Source organism: Olea europaea, unplaced genomic scaffold, assembly GCF_002742605.1.
Source record: "Olea europaea var. sylvestris unplaced genomic scaffold, O_europaea_v1 scaffold117, whole genome shotgun sequence".
Lineage (NCBI taxonomy): Eukaryota > Viridiplantae > Streptophyta > Magnoliopsida > Lamiales > Oleaceae > Olea > Olea europaea.
In genome coordinates this window covers 106871-117557 of record NW_019229106.1, presented here as the reverse complement: position 1 = coordinate 117557, position 10687 = coordinate 106871, and positions in this window count along the sequence as shown.

Sequence of the window (10687 nt, the reverse complement as noted above, 5' to 3'; positions counted from 1 at the left end):
GCCATTTCTTGAAGAACGAGCACTTGCATATTTGGATTGTCGGCATGTGAAGAATTGAGAGTAACTTTTACAGACGGTGTCCGTTTTGGGCCCATAAGTACTTTTCGAAAATGTAGCGACCATTTTGGATTGAACTCACCGCTTCTTCATGACGTATTAGGGATTTTGGCCACTTTTCGAAGAACGAGCACTTGCATATTTGCAACACTTAGATTGCCGGCGTTCGAAGAATTGAGCGTGATTTTTGCGGATGGTGTCCGTTTTGGACCCATAAATACTTTTTGGAAATGTAGCGACCGTTTTGGATTGAACTCACCACTTCGTCATGACATATGAGGGATTTAAGCCATTTTTTGAAGATCGAGCTTGCATATTTGGATTGTCGGCATGTGAAGAATTGAGCGTAACTTTTGCAGACGGTGTCCATTTTTGGTCCATAAGTACTTTTCAGAAACGTAGCGACCATTTTGGATTGAACTTACCACTTCGTCATCACGTGTGAGGGATTTTGACCATTTTTCAAAGAACGAGCACTTGCGTATTTGGATTGTCGGCATTCGAAAAATTGATCGCAACTTTTGCAGACGGCATCCGTTTCGGGCCCATAAGTACTTTTCGAAAACATTGCGACCGTTTTGGATTGAACTCGCAACTTCATCGTGATGTCTGGGGGATTTCGGCCATTTTTGGAAGAACGAGCACTTGATTACTTGCAACGCTTGGATGCCGGCGTACGAAGAATTGAGCGTGACTTTTGCAGACAGTGTCCGTTTTGGGCCTATAAGTACTTTTCGAAAACATAGCGACCGTTTTGGATTGAACTCACCGCTTCGTCATGACGTATGAGGGATTTCGGCCATTTTTCGAAGAACAAGCACTTGCATATTTGCAACGCCTGGATTGCCGACGTTCGAAGAATTTAGCGTGACTTTTGCGGATGGTGTCCATTTTGGACCCATAAGTACTTTTAGGAAATGTGGCGACCCTTTTGGATTGAACTCACCACTTCATCATGACGTATGAGGGATTTAAGCCATTTTTCAAAGAACGAGCACTTGCATATTTAGATTGTCGGCATGCGAAGAATTGAGCGTAACTTTTGCAGACGGTGACCGTTTCAGGCCCATAAGTACTTTTGGGAAATGTAGCGAGCGTTTTGGATTGAACTCACAATTTCGTCGTGAAGTTTGAGGAATTTCGACCATTTTTCGAAGAACGGGCACTTGCATATTTACAACGCTTGGATTGCCGGCGTTCGAAGAATTGTGTGTGACTTTTGCAAACGGTGTCCGTTTTGGGCCCATAAGTACTTTTCAGAAATGTAGTGACCGTTTTGGATTGAACTCACCACTTCGTTATGACGTATGAGGGATTTAAGCCATTTTTTGAAGAATGAGCACTTGCGTATTTGCAACGATTGGATTGGCGATGTTCGAAGAATTGAGCGTGACTTTTGCAGATGGCGTCCATTTTGGACCCATAAGTACTTTTAGGAAATGTAGCGACTGTTTTGGATTGAACTCGCCACTTCGTCATGACGTATGAGGGATTTTAGCCATTTTTCGAAGAACGAGCACTTGCATATTTGCAACGCTTGGATTGGCGATGTTCGAAGAATTGAACGTGACTTTTGCAGATGGTGTCCGTTTTCGACCCATAAGTACTTTTAGGAAATGTAGCGACCGTTTTGGATTGAACTCACCACTTCATCATGACGCATGAGGGATTTAAGCCATTTTTTGAAGAACTAGCACTTGCGTATTTGGATTGTCGGCATGCGAAGATTTGAGCATAACTTTTGCAGACGGTGTCCGTTTTGGGCCCATAAGTACTTTTTGAAAATGTAGCGACCATTTTAGATTGAACTCACCACTTCGTCATTACGTATGAGGGATTTCAGCCATTTTTTGAAGAACGAGCACTTGCATATTTGCAAAGCTTGGATTGCCGACGTTCGAAGAATTGAGCGTGACTTTTGCGGATGGTGTCCGTTTTGGACCCATAAGTACTTTTAGGAAATGTAGTGACCCTTTTGGATTGAAGTCACTGCTTCATCATGACGTATGAGGGATTTAAGTAATTTTTCAAAGAACGAGCACTTGCATATTTGGATTGTCGGCATGCGAAAAATTGAGTGTAACTTTTGTAGATGGTGTCCGTTTTGGGCAAATAAGTACTTTTGGTAAAGGAAGTGAGCGTTTTGGATTGAACTCACAACTTCGTCATGACGTATGAGGGATTTCTGCCATTTTTTGAAGAACGAGCACTTGCATATTTGCAACGCTTGGATTACCGGCGTTCGAAGAATTGAGCGTGACTTTTACGGATGGTGTCTGTTTTCGACCCATAAGTACTTTTAGGAAATGTAGCGACCCTTTTGGATTGAGCTCACCGCTTCATCATGACGTATGAGGGATTTAAGCCATTTTTCAAAGAACGTGCACTTGCATATTTGGATTGTCGGCATGCGAAGAATTGAGCGAAACTTTTGCAGATGGTGTCCGTTTTGGACCCATAAGTACTTTTAGGCAATGTAGCGACCGTTTTGGATTGCACTCACCGCTTCATCATGACGTATGAGGGATTTATGCCATTTTTCAAAGAATGAGCACTTGCATATTAGGACTGTCGGCACGCGAAGAATTGAGCATAACTTTTGCAGACGGTGTCCGTTTTGGGCCCATAAGTACTTTTCGGAAATGTAGCGACAGTTTTTGATTGAACTCACCGCTTCGTCATGATGTATGAGGGATTTCAGCCATTTTTCGAAGAACGAGATGGTGTCCGTTTTGGACCCATAAGTACTTTTAGGAAATGTAGCGACCGTTTTGGATTGAACTCACCGCTTCGTGATGACGTATGAGGGATTTAAGCCATTTTTTGAAGAACTAGCACTTGCATATTTGGATTGTCGGCATGCGAAGAATTGAGCGTAACATTTACAGACGGTGTCCGTTTTGGGCCCATAAGTACTTTTCGAAAACGTAGCGACTGTTTTGGATTGAACTCACCGCTTCGTCATGACGTATGAGGGATTTCAGCCATTTTTCGAAGAACGAGCACTTGCTTATTTTCAATGCTTGGATTGCCGACGTTCGAAGAATTGAGCGTGACTTTTGCGGATGGTGTCCGTTTTTGACCCATAAGTACTTTTAGGTAATGTAGCAACCCTTTTGGATTGAACTCACCACTTCATCATGACGTATGAGGAATTTAAGCCATTTTTCAAAGAATGAGCACTTGCATATTTGGATTGTCGACGTGCGAAGAATTGAGCGTAACCTTTGCAGACGATGTCCATTTTGGGCCCACAAGTACTTTTGGGAAAGGTAGCGAACGTTTTGGATTGAACTCACCCCTTCGTCGTGACGTTTGAGGGATTTCAACCACTTTTCGAAGAACGAGCACTTGCATATTTGCAACGCTTAGATTGGCGATGTTCAATGAATTGAGCGCGACTTTTGCAAATGGTGTACGTTTTGGACCCATAAGTACTTTTAGGAAATGTAGCGACCATTTTGGATTGAACTCACCCTTCGTCATGACGTATGAGGGATTTAAGCCATTTTTTGAAGAACGAGCACTTGCATATTTGGATTGTCGGAATGTGAAGAATTGAGCGTAACTTTTGCAGACGGTATCCGTTTTGGGCCCATAAGTACTTTTCGAAAATGTAGCGACCGTTTTGGATTGAACTCACCACTTTATCATGACGTATGAGGGATTTCGGCCAATTTTTGAAGAAGGAGCACTTGCATATTTGCAATGCTTGGATTGCCGGCGTTCAAAAAATTGAGCGTGACTTTTGCGGATGGTGTCCGTTTTGGACCCATAAGTACTTTTCGGAAATATAGCGAGCGTTTTGGATTGAACTCACAACTTCCTCGTGACGTTTGAGGGATTTCGACCATTTTTCGAAGAATGAGCAGTTGCATATTTACAACGCTTGGATTGCCGACGTTCGAAGAATTGAGCATGACTTTTGCAGACTGTTTCCGTTTTGGGCCCATAAGTACTTTTTTAAAATGTAGCGATCGTTTTGGATTGAACTCACCGCTTCGTGATGACATATGAGGGATTTAAGCCATTTTTCAAAGAACTAGCACTTGCATATTTGGATTGTTGGCATGCGAAGAATTGAGCTAACTTTTGCAGACGGTGTCCGTTTTGGGCCCATAAGTACTTTTCGGAAATGTAGCGACAGTTTTTGATTGAACTCACCGCTTCGTCATGACGTATGAGGGATTTCAACCATTTTTCGAAGAACGAGCACGTGCGTATTTACAACGCTTGGATTGCCGGCGTTCGAGAATTGAGCGTGACTTTAGCAGACGGTGTCCGTTTTAGGCCCATAAGTACTTTTCGAAAATGTAGCGACCGTTTTGGATTGAACTCACCACTTCGTGATGATGTATGAGTGATTTAAGCAATATTTCGAAGAACGAACACTTGCGTATTTGGATTGTCGACATGCAAAGAATTGAGCGTAACATTTACAGACGGTGTCCATTTTTGGCCCATAAGTACTTTTCGGAAATGTAGCAACCATTTTGGATTGAACTCACCACTGCGTCGTGACGTTTGAGGGATTGGATTGCCGGCGTTTGAAGAATTGAGCGTGACCTTACAGACGGTTTCCGTTTTGGGCCCATAAGTACTTTTCGGAAATGTAGCGACCGTTTTCGATTGAACTCACTGCTTTGTGATGACATATGAGGGATTTAACCCATTTTTTGAGGAACGAGTACTTGCATATTCGGATTGTCAGCATGCGAAGAGTTGAGCGTAACTTTTGCAGACGGTGTCCGTTTTGGGCCCATAAGCACTTTTCGAAAATGTAACGAGCGTTTTGGATTGAACTCATCGCTTCTTGATGACGTATGAGGGATTTAAGCCATTTTTCGAAGAACGAGCACTTGTGTATTTGGATTGTCGTTATGTGAAGAATTGAGCATAACTTTTGCAAACGGTGTTCGTTTTTGGCCCATAAGTACTTTTCAAAAATATCGCGACGGTTTTGGATTGAACTCACAACTTCATCGTGACGTTCGAGGGATTTCAGCCAATTTTCGAAGAACGAGCACTTACATATTTACAACGCTTGGATTGCCGACGTTCGAAGAATTGAGCGTAACTTTTGTAGACGGTTTCCGTTTTGGGCCCATGAGTACTTTTCGAAAATCTAGCTACCGTTTTGGATTGAACTCACTGCTTCATGCTGACACATGAGGGATTTAAGCCATTTTTCGAAGAACGAGCACTTGTATATTTGGATTGTCGACATGCGAAGAATTGAGCGCAACCTTTGCAGACGATGTCCATTTTGGGCCCACAAGTACTTTTGGGAAAGGTAGCGAACGTTTTGGATTGAACTCACCCCTTCGTCGTGACGTTTGAGGGATTTCAACCACTTTTCGAAGAACGAGCACTTGCATATTTGCAACGCTTAGATTGGCGATGTTCAATGAATTGAGCGCGACTTTTGCAAATGGTGTACGTTTTGGACCCATAAGTACTTTTAGGAAATGTAGCGACCATTTTGGATTGAACTCACCCTTCGTCATGACGTATGAGGGATTTAAGCCATTTTTTGAAGAACGAGCACTTGCATGTTTGGATTGTCGGAATGTGAAGAATTGAGCGTAACTTTTGCAGACGGTATCCGTTTTGGGCCCATAAGTACTTTTCGAAAATGTAGCGACCGTTTTGGATTGAACTCACCGCTTCATCATGACGTACGAGGGATTTCGGCAAATTTTCGAAGAACGAGCACGTGCGTATTTACAACGCTTGGATTGCCGACGTTCGAAGAATTGAGCGTGACTTTAGCAGACGGTGTCCGTTTTAGGCCCATAAGTACTTTTCGAAAATGTAGCGACCGTTTTGGATTGAACTCACCACTTCGTGATGATGTATGAGTGATTTAAGCAATATTTCGAAGAACGAACACTTGCGTATTTGGATTGTCGACATGCAAAGAATTGAGCGTAACATTTACAGACGGTGTCCATTTTTGGCCCATAAGTACTTTTCGAAAATGTAGCGAACATTTTGGATTGAACTCACCACTGCGTCGTGACGTTTGAGGGATTGGATTGCCGGCGTTTGAAGAATTGAGCGTGACCTTACAGACAGTTTCCGTTTTGGGCTCATAAGTACTTTTCGGAAATGTAGCGACCGTTTTCGATTGAACTCACTGCTTTGTGATGACATATGAGGGATTTAACCCATTTTTTGAGGAACGAGTACTTGCAGATTCGGATTGTCAGCATGCGAAGAGTTGAGCGTAACTTTTGCAGACGGTGTCCGTTTTGGGCCCATAAGCACTTTTCGAAAATGTAACGAGCGTTTTGGATTGAACTCATCGCTTCTTGATGACGTATGAGGGATTTAAGCCATTTTTCGAAGAACGAGCACTTGTGTATTTGGATTGTCGGTATGCAAAGAATTGAGCATAACTTTTGCAAACGGTGTTCGTTTTTGGCCCATAAGTACTTTTCAAAAATATCGCGACGGTTTTGGATTGAACTCACAACTTCATCGTGACGTTCGAGGGATTTCAGCCAATTTTCGAAGAACGAGCACTTACATATTTACAACGCTTGGATTGCCGACGTTCGAAGAATTGAGCATAACTTTTGTAGACGGTTTCCGTTTTGGGCCCATGAGTACTTTTCGAAAATCTAGCTACCGTTTTGGATTGAACTCACCGCTTCATGCTGACACATGAGGGATTTAAGCCATTTTTCGAAGAACGAGCGCTTGCATATTTGGATTGTCGACATGCGAAGAATTGAGCGTAACTTTTGCAGACGGTGTCCGTTTTGGGCCCATAAGTACTTTTCGGAAATGTAGCGACCGTTTTGGATTGAACTCACCGCTTCGTCATGACGTACGAGGGATTTAAGCCATTTTTTGGAGAACGAGCACTTGTAAATTTGGATTGTCGGCATGCGAAGAGTTGAGCGTAACTTTTTCAGACGGTGTCCGTTTTGGGCCCATAAATACTTTTCGAAAATGTAGCGAGCGTTTTGGATTGAACTCACAACTTCATCATGATGTTTGAGGGATTTTGACCATTTTTTAAGAACGAGCACTTGCATATTTACAACGCTTGGATTGCCGACGTTCAAAGAATTGAGCGTGACTTTTGCAGACGGTGTCCGTTTTGGGCCCATAAGTACTTTTCGAAAATGTTGCGACCGTTTTGGATTGAACTCACCGCTTTGTGATGATGTAAGAGGGATTTAAGCCATTTTTCGAAGAACGAGCGCTTACGTATTTGGATTGTCGGCATACGAAGAATTGAGCGTAACTTTTGCTAATGGTGTCCGTTTTAGGCCCATAAGTACTTTTCGAAAATGTAGATACCGTTTTGGATTGAACTCACCGCTTCGTCATGACGTATGAGGGATTTAAGCCATTTTTTGAAGAACGACCACTTGCGTATTTGGATTGTCGGCATGAGAACAATTGAGCGTAACCTTTGTAGACGGTGTCCATTTTGGGCCCATAAGTACTATTCGAAAATGTAGCGTGCGTTTTGGATTGAACTCACAACTTTGTCATGACGCTTGAGGGATTTCGACCATTTTTCGAAGAACGAGCACTTGCATATTTACAACGCTTGGATTGCCGCGTTCAAAGAACTGAGCGTGACTTTTGCAGACGGTGTCCATTTTGGGCCCATAAGTACTTTTCGGAAATGTAGAGATCGTTTTGGATTGAACTCACCACTTCGTGATGACGTATGAGGCATTTAAGCCACTTTTTGAAGAACAAGCACTTGCATATTTGGATTGTCGGCATGCGAAGAATTGGGCGTAGCTTTTGCAGACAGTGTCCGTTTTGGGCCCATAAGTACTTTTGGGAAATGTAGCAAGTGTTTTCGATTGAACACACAACTTCGTCGTGACGTTTGAGGGATTTTGACCATTTTTCGAAGAACGAGCACTTGCGTATTTACAACGCTTGGATTGCCGACGTTTGAAGAATTGAGCGTGACTTTTGCAGACGGTGTCCGTTTTGGGCCCATAAGTACTTTTCGAAAATGTAGCGACCGTTTTGGATTGAACTCACCGCTTCATGATGACGTATGAGGCATTTAAGCCACTTTTCAAAGAACGAGCACTTGCATATTTGGATTGTCGGCATGCGAAGAATCGAGCGTAACTTTTGCAGACGGTGTCCGTTTTGGGCCCATAAGTACTTTTCGAAAATGTAGCGATCGTTTTGGATTGAACTCGCCGCTTCGTCATGACGTACGAGGGATTTAAGCCATTTCTTGGACAACGAGCACTTGCAAATTTGGATTGTCGGCATGCGAAGAATTGAGCGTAACTTTCGGTGTCCGTTTTGGGCCCATAAATACTTTTCGAAAATGTAGCGAGCGTTTTGGATTGAACTCACAACTTCGTCGTGATGTTTGAGGGATTTAGACCATTTTTTGAAGAACGAGCACTTGCATATTTACAACGCTTGGATTGCCGACGTTCAAAGAATTGAGCGTGACTTTTGTAGACGGTGTCCATTTTGGGCCCATAAGTACTTTTCGAAAATGTAGCGACCGTTTTGGATTGAACTCACCGCTTCATGATGACGTAAGAGGGATTTAAGCCATTTTTAGAAGAACGAGCACTTGCTTCTTTGGATTGTCAGCATGCGCAGAATTGAGCTTAACTTTTGCGGACGGTGTCCGTTTTTGGCCCATAAGTACTTTTCGGAAATGTAGCGACCATTTTGGATTGAACTCACCGCTTCATGATGACGTATGAGGGATTTACACCATTTTTCGAAGAACGAGCACTTGCTTATTTGGATTATTGGCATGCGCAGAATTGAGCGTAACTTTTGCAGACGGTGTTCGTTTTTGGCCCATAAGTACTTTTTGAAAATGTATCGACCGTTTTGGATTGAACTCACGACTTTGTCATGACGTTCGAGGGATTTCAACCATTTTTTGAAGAACGAGCACTTGCATATCTACAGCGCTTGGATTGCCGCGTTCATTTTGGATTGAACTCACCGCTTCATGATGACGTATGAGGGATTTACACCATTTTTCGAAGAACGAGCACTTGCTTATTTGGATTATTGGCATGCGCAGAATTGAGCGTAACTTTTGCAGATGGTGTTCGTTTTTGGCCCATAAGTACTTTTTGAAAATGTATCGACCGTTTTGGATTGAACTCACGACTTTGTCATGACGTTCGAGGGATTTCAACCATTTTTTGAAGAACGAGCACTTGCATATCTACAGCGCTTGGATTGCCGCGTTCAAAGAATTGAGCGTGAACTTTGCAGACGGTGTCCGTTTTGGGCCCATAAGTACTTTTCGAAAATGTAGCGAGCGTTTTGGATTGAACTCACCGCTTCGTGATGACGTATGAGGCATTTAAGCCACTTTTCGAAGAACGAGCACTTGCGTATTTGGATTGTCGGCATGCGACGAATTGAGCGTAACTTTTACAGACGGTGTCCGTTTTGGGCCCATAAGTACTTTTCGAAAATGTAGCGAGCATTTTGGATTGAACTCACTACGTCGTCGTGACGTTTAAGGGATTTCGACCATTTTTCAAAGAACGAGCACATGCATATTTACAACGCTAGGATTGCCGGCATTCAAAGAATTGAGCGTGACTTTCGCAGACGGTGTCCGATTTAGGCCCATAAGTACTTTTAGGAAATGTAGCGACCGTTTTGGATTGAACTCACCATTTCGTGATGACGTATGAGGGATTTAAGCCATTTTTCGAAGAACGAGCACTTGCGTATTTGGATTGTCGGCATGCGAAGAATTGAGCGTAACTTTGGCAGACGATGTCCGTTTTGGCCCGTAAGTACTTTTCGGAAATGTTGCGACCATTTTGGATTGAACTCACTACTTCATCGTGACGTTTGAGGAATTTCAGCCATTTTTCGAAGAACGAGCACTTGCATATTTACAACGCTTGGATTGCCGACGTTCGAAGAATTGAGCGTGACTTTTGCAGACGATTTCCGTTTTAGGCCCATAAGTACTTTTCGAAAATGTAGCGATCGTTTTGGATTGACCTCACAGCTTCGTGATGACATACGAGGGGTTTAAGCCATTTTTCGAAGAAACGATCACTTGCATATTTGGATTGTTAGCATGCGAAGAATTGAACGCAACTTTTGTAGACGGTGTCCATTTTGGGCCCATAATTACATTTCGAAAATGTAGCGAGCATTTTGGATTGAACTCACCGCTTCATGATGACGTATGAGGGATTTACGCCATTTTTCGAAGAACGAGCACTTGCGTATTTTGATTATTGGCATGCGCAGAATTGAGCGTAACTTTTGCAGACGGTGTTCGTTTTTGGCCCATAAGTACTTTTTGAAAATGTATCGACCGTTTTGGATTGAACTCACGACTTCATTGTGACGTTTGAGGGGTTTCAACCATTTCTCAGAGAATGAGCACTTGCATATTTACAACGCTTGGATTGCCGGCGTTCGAAGAATTGAGCGTGACTTTTGCAGACAGTTTCCGTTTTGGTCCCATAAGTACTTTTCGGAAATGTAGCCACCGTTTTGGATTGAACTCACCACTTCATGATGTCGTATGAGGGATTTAAGCCATTTTTCGAAGATCGAGCACTTGCGTATTTGGATTGTCGGCATGCGAAGAATTGAGCGTAACTTTTGCAGACGGTGTCCGTTT